The following is a 10469-nucleotide window of genomic DNA, read 5'->3' as shown; positions in this document are numbered from 1 at the left end:
TGGCAGCATCAACTTTTATTAAACTGTTTTAATATGAAGATACTTCATATTTATTTGAGGTTTTATCTTTTTTATAAAATTGAATAGAGAATTTTATTTTTTAAAAACTCTCAGTTGTATATGAATAAACATCTCTCAAGGTTTTGTATTAAAGTTCCTCTTCACAAACCCTTGAAAAAAGTCAATATTTAAAAGTTGGGCTTGTGGTTACAGATATAATCCAATGGTAAATTATAAACCAACCTTTAAGAATATATCTTTTAAAGTGGCTCAAAGCCATAGCACATCTTTTGTGATTATATTGAGGAAAATCTTCAAAAAAAAGTAATCTACAATATTTATGCCCCCCTTCGAAGAAGGGAGGGCATATTGCTTTGCTGCTGTCGGTCTGTCGGTCCACTTAGTTTCCGTTCATTTTCTTTGCAATCGTTGCACATACTGAAATGAAATTTGGTATACAGATATATCACATGAATATCTAGGTCACGTTTTGTTTCGGGTACGATCGTGCTATTTTTGACAGAGTTATGCCCCTTGGACTTAGAAAAATTCCAATTATTTGCAGTTTCCGGTCATTTTCTTTTCAACCGTTGCACATACTTAGATGAAAATTAGTATACAGATATATCACATAAATATCTAGGTCAAGTTCTCTTTTGGGTACGATCGCGTCATTTTTGACAGAGTTATGCCCCTTGGACTTAGAAAAATTATTTGCAGTTTCCGTTCATTTTCTTCACAACTGTTGCACGTACTGAGATGAAATTTAGTATACAGATATATCACATGAATATCTAAGACAAGTTCTGGTTTGGGTACGATTGCGCCATTTTTGACAGAGTTATGCCCCTTGGACTTAGAAAAATTTCAATTATTTGCAGTTTCCGTTCATTTTCTTTGCAACCGTTGCACATACTCAGATGAAATTTAGTATACAGATTTATCAGATAAATATCTAGGTCAAGATCTGTTTTGGGTACAATCGCACCATTTTTCACAGAGTTATGCCCCTTGGACTTAGAAAAATTTCAATTATTTGCAGTTTCGTTCATTTTCTTTGCAACCTTTGCACATACTGAAATGAAATTTTGTATACAGATATTTCACATTAATATCTAGGTCAAGTTCTGTTTTAGGTATGATTGCACCATTTTTGACAGAGTTATGCCCCTTGGACTTGGAAAAATTCCAATATTGGGGGGAGGGGGGCATAAGTGTTTTACAAACATCTCTTGTTTATTAGAGGTAACTAGTCACAAATCCTACAATATTGGACTTACCATTTTTAAGATGAGTCATATTTGTTTAGAAAATTTACCTTCAATAAAAGCTGTTTTCTGATTTGTTTGGACTTCAAGTTGTATACTTGAAAAGTAAGCTTTTTAGCCCGAATATTTTGAAACCTTGACTTTTGTCATAAAAGTTTTATGAACAGGTAAAGAACCTTGAGAATATGAAGATGATGAATAATGGAAATGGCAAGAAAAGTTACTAAATTTCTCTGTTATCAATTTAATGGAATGTTTAAAGAATTTTTAACTGCATATATTTACATTTGCAAATGTTTTCCTTTATATAACACTATTGAAAGCAAGTGTTTTTATAACTGTATAAATACAGATACGGGGTCAAGAGGTCATAGATGTTCATATGGATAAACGTTAGATGTAATTTCTCAGTGACGTCATAAAGGGTCAATGCTTGTTCAGTGGATTACATACATGCCGTTGGGTTTAAAAAACGGGTTGGCACATGATCAAATCTTTCATAAAGCTCGGGCTTTATGGGATTTGATCACGTGACCAACCCGTTTTACATCCCAATAACACTCAAAAAATGATACCTTATTTCTTAAGTACATGTAAAAGTTTTATTTATTGAAATACACTTTACATGTACAGTATTATACATGTATATGTTTAAATCTTTACTTGTTTTATTAATGAAAATATTTTTTTATAATCTCCAAATTAATTGTAGGAATTTTTGAAAGTAATAATTATATGTATGATTATGAAAAAGTTCTTTGCTAAAAATTGTTTATTACATGTTAGATAATTTACTTCAAAATTTATATACAAATAGAAATGTTTTGTTTAATATTTACATGTACAAAATGTAAATTAAAGCCTGAATAATATTACAAAAGAAATTTTATTCAAATGAGAAAGAAGTTGTTGATAATTCCCAGTCTGGAATTTTTTGTCGGTAACAATAGGAAAAAAATTCAGGGCCTGTATTAAAAAAAAAAAAAACGACATTTATTTGAGATTTCAGCTCTTCAACAGACAAACCATTACATGTACCTTGTCCAAAAAATATTTCATTTATTGATGTGCAATTAGTGATTTATGATTAGAAGAAATTGATCTCAGGTATTGAAGATGTTCCATTGATGTTCATTTGAACAGATATCATCCTAATTAAAATCACCATAAATTGTGTTGTGTCAGTATTTTAATACACTATTACATGAACTTGGTACAGGAGTTTGTTCACAAAATTTTTACAGAAGCTTATTTTTTCCTGCAACAGTTGCAATAGATATGTAAAGTACATAACATGTACTAGCTTAGTTTGTAATAAAAGATAGATTTGATAAAGAAGAGTACTATCTGATCCTTTACTATATAAGTCTATATAATGGAAGATGACCAGAAATACAACCACATTCATTTAAGGGTGAAAATGTCCAGATTTGTCTACCAATGATGTGAATACCACAAAAGTTGATTCCAAATGTTTCAAAAGTTATGCCCGTTTGTCGCCATCTTTGGGGAAATACCATATAATCCTCACAGTAGCCTTTATAGTTTTCTGATTTGTAACTTTGTCATCTGACTGGAAAAATCTTGTATAATGATTGTCCCAAGATGGGACATGCCCAGTTGTTTAGTAGAATAAAGAGGTGAAATGTTATAATTTATTACCTTTTGGTTGACCTCTCAAAGGGACATAACTACTAGTATGTCCTATGTGTGGATTGGACTATTGAGTAACTCCAACCACTTACGGCTACAGAGAAGGAACTGGCTTACAAATATGAGTCAAAGTTCCATGTCGTTAAACCAAAATGTTTACTTGTATATTTGTCACTCATCAAAGTTAAAAGTTATGATTCTATCTGTCATATTTGCTAGCCTAGGCTTTTCGGACGGCTCAGCTCCTCTAACGACAGTTTGGTTTTTGGGGTCCAACAAAATACATGTTGCCATCAAAACAATAATATTAATGATGCATCTACAAACTCATAAAAATTGTTCTTTTAGCTCTATAATATGTTCGTCAACATGCGCGGATCTGTATAAGGGATGGATGGGTGCGGACCACGAGGGTATTTTCAGAGTACAATGTATTTTATTAAAGAAATTTTTATGCATAATAGCGAAAAACTCCTACTTTGAACTAACCTCCTTTCAACCCCCACCCCCTTCCAAAAAACACATGGACTCGTGCAAAAATGGTTCAGATGAATTACAAACTAAATATCCGATGAACTAAATTAACTGTAAGAACCCCCCCTCCCCCCATCCCGTCCACACACGGGCGAAAGAAGTTATTCCATATTTGGGTAAATTACTTTATATTTTGATTAATAACATTTTTAGGTTATGTGGAAAATAAAAAAAAAAAACACCACCTCTTTCCAGTGCCTGTATAATGCGGAGAGCCCGTCCCCCACCATTCCACTTTTTTTGAGTAAACTCGGTATTGCTATAGAAAACGTTCCTTTAAATACACCCCCAATCCCCCTTTTGCTGTAAGATTGAGCACTGGCTAATTCTACGATTTGGACAGTTAATCAAGTTATTTTTTTCTTGTCAGATTAATCCTTTTTTACTCTATGTTTTAGTTGTCAGATTTTGGGGAGTTGCCCATATCCCATCCAAATTTCCAGTCCTGCTTCCCCGACAAAAAATGTTTGACCCAATAACTTTGAAATTATGTTTATTTAAAAAGAACGATGTAAACATCACCCAGCAAAGTGAAATCAAAAAGGGGTTGACTTGGGGATGGGGGGGGGGGGGAGTTAAACCGTAAATAACAAGACCAACCCCCCCCCCCCCCCCCCCCCCCCCCCCCCGGTTTGTTCTTTAATTGAATTTTAAAAATATATAGTTGTATATTCTTTGCTTCAGATTTAGTGAAGTTCGTAAAAACCTTTTTATAACGCTTCCAATTTCACTTGTAAGTATCATCCACGCGAACGCAGTTCATTCAAAATCCAGGTCAGATCTAAGTAATTTAGATCGAACCAATCCAAAGCCAATTAAACACAACATTGCAAGAATATGATGACATCCTTCCTCTTTTAATTAAAGAGCTAAAGCCCTTTTCCTGTAATCAAATATTGCTAAAACCTTGGTTGTCACTCTACACATATCCTTTAAATTATTATTAACCCGTTTCATAGTTGTAGTCCATAAAAAATTATGGCGAAAACGGCATTCCATACCACGTGATTTTTGCAGAAGGGTGCTCTGGTTAGTCTGGAGTTTGGTCAACTGTCACTTTTATCTACGCTCACTGAAAACAGGGTAAGAGTTTATTGCATAACACGTATATATCCATGTATAGGCATGTATCACTTAATTGTCGGTGGAGAGCTGCATTTTTTGTTACTTATGCTCGGCTTTCAGGGCCATTGAGCAGTGAGGGATTTTTTTCGTGCCAGCAACTGCGACACGGGACCTCGGTTTATACGGTCTCATCCGAAGGACGGTCTCCACGACTCCACAGTGGGATTTGAACCCGCGACATAAGGATCAACTCCTTTAACTATAAAACATACTTGACATCTCCAAATAAAGAGACCCTTATAAAAAATATGAATGATTTATCAGATAAAACTTTTCAGTAATCCCTCTCTCTCTCTCTCTCTCTCTCTCTCTCTCTCTCTCTCTCTCTCTCTCTCTCTATTCCTTGAAATTTCAAAAGGTCGGTACCAGCTAAAGGACCCCCTCTTCAAATAAACCAATAGATGAGTTTGTTTATTTAATTGTAAACACATAATTGATTTTTATTCTTAAACAGTTAAAAACTTCTGTTCAGAATTACATATAACTGTTATTTATTATGTTGATAGTAGATTGATTGTATACTGTTTAAATAACGTCCCTCTCCAGAATATTTCACTGATATGGAGACGTCACCATTGCCGGTGAAGGGCTGCAAATTAGGCCTATACTCGGCACTTAGGCAGCTAGAAGAAATCCTGCAAAAATGCCCGTTGACCTTGTGACCGTTTTGCACCTAATCATGCTTTGGACATGTTGGATATTAAAAATCGAATTTTTTTTTTGTATCAAGCTTTTTTATGATTTTAAATACTATAGTAGTGCTGACTGAGTCAAGATTATCATGTATTTAAACCTTTACTTTATATTCCTAGCCATCTATTACATCGAAAAACATTCTCCATGCATATAATTTTTTTTTCTTCTAAATATCCTTTCACCAAAGCACAATAAATATCTTGTTTCTTTATGATTTTGTGACTGAGCAGCTCAGATTTTAATTTAGTATAATTGTTTATTTTGCATTGTTTAATTCATAAATTATATGTTATGGAAATAAAATTCTAATAAATAGTTATAAGCTGAAATGACTTTCGAATCGAATCTTGGTTGCAGGCCAAGGTTTTTTTTGTATTTTTAAATAAGTTGTAGGAATCAAAATGAGGTCAAAACTGTAGAGCTGTAGCTCTCTAAAAAAAATTTTTTTTATTGCAGCTAAGTGAGATCCTTATATGGAAATAATCTTTTAAAAGTATAATATCGTTTCTTTTTTTCTGGTATGTTATTTGTTCGATAAATGTAGGGGGCTATAAATGATCGACTTCAAGATCTCATTTTTCTTAAGAAAGAGGGATCGATTTTGATTTTTCCATACTTAGAAAATTCTTTCTCGATCTCTTAAATGTTTTACTTTAGTTTACTCAAAATTTTCCAGTTTCCATGCATTTTATGTAAGTTAAAATTTATTGAATGTTTTCAACGTCATACCATTTACTGTAGCATAGGCATCAGAACCAGGGCATAGGCAGGGGGAGGGGGGCTATGGGACTTAGGTATCCCACTCTTTTGCAAAGATATACATAATATAGGCATTGAAAATTGGGATTTATACATTGGGGGGGGGGGGGGTAAGTATATGGGAAAAACTAGTTGGGCTGAGAGACCTACTCTTCAAAGATACGACTGTTAAAAATTAATTACCAGAATTTTTGTTTATACATATTTTTTTTTCAAAGTGCGTTAACGTTATGTGTCCGCATAGTAAAAAAAATTGATATTCACTCATAACGCACTTTGAAAAAAAATTCAAGTTACGTTGAGTGTGTTTCCACGCATTTTGAATTGTTTTCAAAGCGCTGTGGCAACGCACTTTGAAAAAATTACGCACTTTGAAAAAAATTTTCAAAGTGCGTTAAAATTGGGACAAAATCAACGCACTTTGAAAAAAATTTTCAAAGTGCGTTAAATTTGGGACCAGCTCAACGCACTTTGAAATTTTTTTTCAAAGTGCGTTAAGAGTCTACAACATTATATTTTACCATGGAGACACTTAACGCACTTTGAAAAAAAAAATCATATTTTAGTCATAGAAAGATTTTATATGTTATTTATCTTTCAAAAAACTAAGCCTAACCCTAACCTCAAAAATGAATTGATTTACTCCCGTCGAAAAGAGGAGAAGACGGGTATAAGATCCCTCAGTCCAAATCTTTATCTTTCCAATACATAGGTGTCGGTAACAAACGGGGGAGGGGAGCAATAAACCTAAAAAGGGTATGCTGCATTTTCAATGCTTATACGATGTATATATCTTTCCAAAATAAGTTGGGGGCTTAGCCCCCCATCCCCTACCCTGGCCCTTCGCCCAGTCTCAATGTCTATGCTATACTCAAAGCATTCATATAATTATGTATTTACCTAACTGGTATGACCTTGAAAACTTCCAATGATAAATGAGTTAATTAAAACAGATTAAAACTAGAAATTTTTAAGTACAGTAAAACGTGTGAGAGAGAAAGAATGTTCATAGTTTTGAACAATCAAATTGGCCCCTTTTTATTATGATAAATGCTAAGTTGCTTGAAGCTGTCCTCTGTTAGTGCCCCCTATACACCTTTACATCTACTTATCAAAGACTTGAATTAAAAAAAGAAGAAGAAACGAATTAATGAACATAAACAATCGTCACTCTTTTTTTCAAGACCCTTTAATTTTCCCTTTTATTTTATCAAAACCTTAAATATTTAAAACGTCAATATCTCAGGTCCTACAGTGACTTTATCTCAAAAAAGTTATCAAACCAGGATCTGTTATTTATCATACCGATTATTTGAAGGAATATTGATCAATCTTAACATTTTTTTCAAAGTGCGTTAATATGGTCGATATTAACGCACTTTGAAAAAAAATTATTTTTTTCAAAGTGCGTTAGCTTGGTCCCAAATTTTAACGCACTTTGAAATTTTTTTTCAAAGTGCTTAATTTTTCAAAGTGCGTTGTAACAAAGCGCGTTGATTTTGTCCCAGTTTTAACGCACTTTGAAATTTTTTTTCAAAGTGCGTAATTTTTAGCTCTACTGGTCAGAGACCAGAAGAGCTTATGCGATAGTAATGCGTCCGTCGTCCGTCCGTCTGTCTGTCCGTCTGTCTGTCTGTCTGTCTGTAAACAATCTTTCAAAATGCTACTCCTCCTACAGTTTTGGTCTGATTTCAATATAACTTGGCACACAAGTAGACTACACTAAGATACATAATTCTGTGTATCGGTTTTTGATTTCGTTGAACGGTGTTGCCGTTGTTGCTAAAAATAGAAATTTCTGTGAAATTCTTTCAAAATGCTACTCCTCCTACAGTTTTGGTCTGGTTTCAATATAACTTGGCACACAAGTAGACTACACTAAGATACATAATTCTGTGTATCGGTTTTTGATTTCGATTAACGGTATTGCCGTTGTTGCTAAAAATAGAAATTTCTGTGAAATTCTTTCAAAATGCTACTCCTCCTACAGTTTTGGTCTGATTTCAATATAACTTGGCACACAAGTAGACTACACTAAGATACATAATTCTGTGTATCGGTTTTTGATTTCGATTAACGGTGTTGCCGTTGTTGCTAAAAATAGAAATTTCTGTGAAATTCTTTCAAAATGCTACTCCTCCTACAGTTTTAGTCTAATTTCAATATAACTTGGCACACAAGTAGACTACACTAAGATACACAATTCTGTGTATCGGTTTTTGATTTCGATGAACGGTGTTGCCGTGGTTACTAAAAATAGAAATTTCTGTGAAATTCTTTCAAAATGCTACTTCTTCTACAGTTTTAATCTGATTTCAATATAACTTGGCACACAAGTAGACTACAATAAGATACATAATTCTGTGTATCAGTTTTTGATTTCGATGAACGGTGTTCCGTGGTTACTAAAAATAGAAATTTCTGTGAATTTCTTTCAAAATGCTACTCCTCCTACAGTTTTAGTCTAATTTCAATATAACTTGGCACACAAGTAGCCTACACTAAGATACACAATTCTGTGCATCGGTTTTTGATTTCGATGAACGGTGTTGCCGTGGTTACTAAAAATAGAAATTTCTGTGAAATTCTTTCAAAATGCTACTTCTTCTACAGTTTTAATCTGATTTCAATATAACTTGGCACACAAGTAGACTACAATAAGATACATAATTCTGTGTATCAGTTTTTGATTTCGATGAACGGTGTTCCGTGGTTACTAAAAATAGAAATTTCTGTGAATTTCTTTCAAAATGCTACTCCTCCTACAGTTTTAGTCTAATTTCAATATAACTTGGCACACAAGTAGCCTACACTAAGATACACAATTCTGTGCATCGGTTTTTGATTTCGATGAACGGTGTTGCCGTGGTTACTAAAAATAGAAATTTCTGTGAAATTCTTTCAAAATGCTACTCCTTCTACAGTTTTAGTCTGATTTCAATATAACTTGGCACACAAGTAGACTACAATAAGATACATAATTCTGTGTATCAGTTTTTGATTTCGATGAACGGTGTTCCATGGTTACTAAAAATAGAAATTTCTGTGAAATTCTTTCAAAATGCTACTCCTCCTACAGTTTTAGTCTAATTTCAATATAACTTGGCACACAAGTAGACTACTCTAAGATACATAATTCTGTATGTCGGTTTTTGATTTCGATGAACGGTGTTGCCGTGGTTACTAAAAATAGAAATTTCTGTGAAATTCTTTCAAAATGCTACTCCTCCTATAGTTTTAGTCTGATTTCAATATAACTTGGCACACAAGTAGACTACACTAAGATACACAATTCTGTATATCAGTTTTTGATTTTGATGAACGGTGTTGCCGTGGTTACTAAAAATATAAATTTCTGTGAAATTCTTTCAAAATGCTACTCCTTCTACAGTTTTAGTCTGATTTCAATATAACTTGGCACACAAGTAGACTACAATAAGATACATAATTCTGTGTATCGGTTATTGATTTCGATGAACGGTGTTGCCGTGGTTACTAAAAATAGAAATTTCTGTGAAATTCTTTCAAAATGCTACTCCAAATACAATTTTAGTCTGATTATAATATAAATGTGGCATGCAAGTAGACTGCACTAAGAACATAAAGAGACTTAATCAAGGATCATTATTCTATTTATTGCTGTTGAAAAGTTTCAATTTCCAACTGCTTAAGTACTTTTCTCTTCCTTTGCTATAAGTACAAACCAGTAGAGCTTCAGTCTCGACAGAGACTTCTGGTTTCAAAGTGCGTTGCCACAATGGTATACCGTGGGACAGATTATAACAGGTTATAGGTACCGATCACCAAACTTCCCTCAGGTGTTTGTGGACAGCAAACCCACCCACCCCGAATTTACACCCAGAGTCAATAGAGTTTATTTCTAATTTTATAAATTATTCTTTTAGTGCATATTTACGGGTGTATTATTCGGTGGATGGGGGTCTTGTCCCCAAGTACCTGCTGTTACATTATTCAAAAGCTGAGAAGTGACATTCTTAAGGAAAACGGAAGCATCTAGTATTCTGACCGATTTTTTGTAGAAAAAGAATAAACTGTAATTAGTCGAAAATACAGAAATGTACATTCTAATATTCTATACAACGTCAACGCTTGCGATTTTTACGTGTACATATAGAAGCAATTCGATCCTCTTCCAAATGACTTCGCAAACGTTTTTTTCTAAGAAAAATCTGTCAGAATACTAGAAGATGATGCTTCTTTTAAACACGTTTAACATTTGTCATATATTTATTAACTTCAGTGTACTATTAGGCCGTATTTTGTACCAGGTATATTAAATAAGATGTTCTGTACAGTAAGTACATGTACAATATATAAGTATTTTTTTTTATTTTTCGCTCATCTTTATTCTAACTTGAATCAAATAATACAATGGTCACATTATTTTATTGTTTTTTGTAGAAACATTTTGAC

This window comes from Saccostrea cucullata, unplaced genomic scaffold (genome assembly GCF_032062105.1).
Source record: "Saccostrea cucullata isolate Sc308-1 unplaced genomic scaffold, CSIRO_AGI_Scuc_v1 ctg999, whole genome shotgun sequence".
NCBI classification, from domain to species: domain Eukaryota; kingdom Metazoa; phylum Mollusca; class Bivalvia; order Ostreida; family Ostreidae; genus Saccostrea; species Saccostrea cuccullata.
This window is presented reverse-complemented; position numbering follows the sequence as displayed.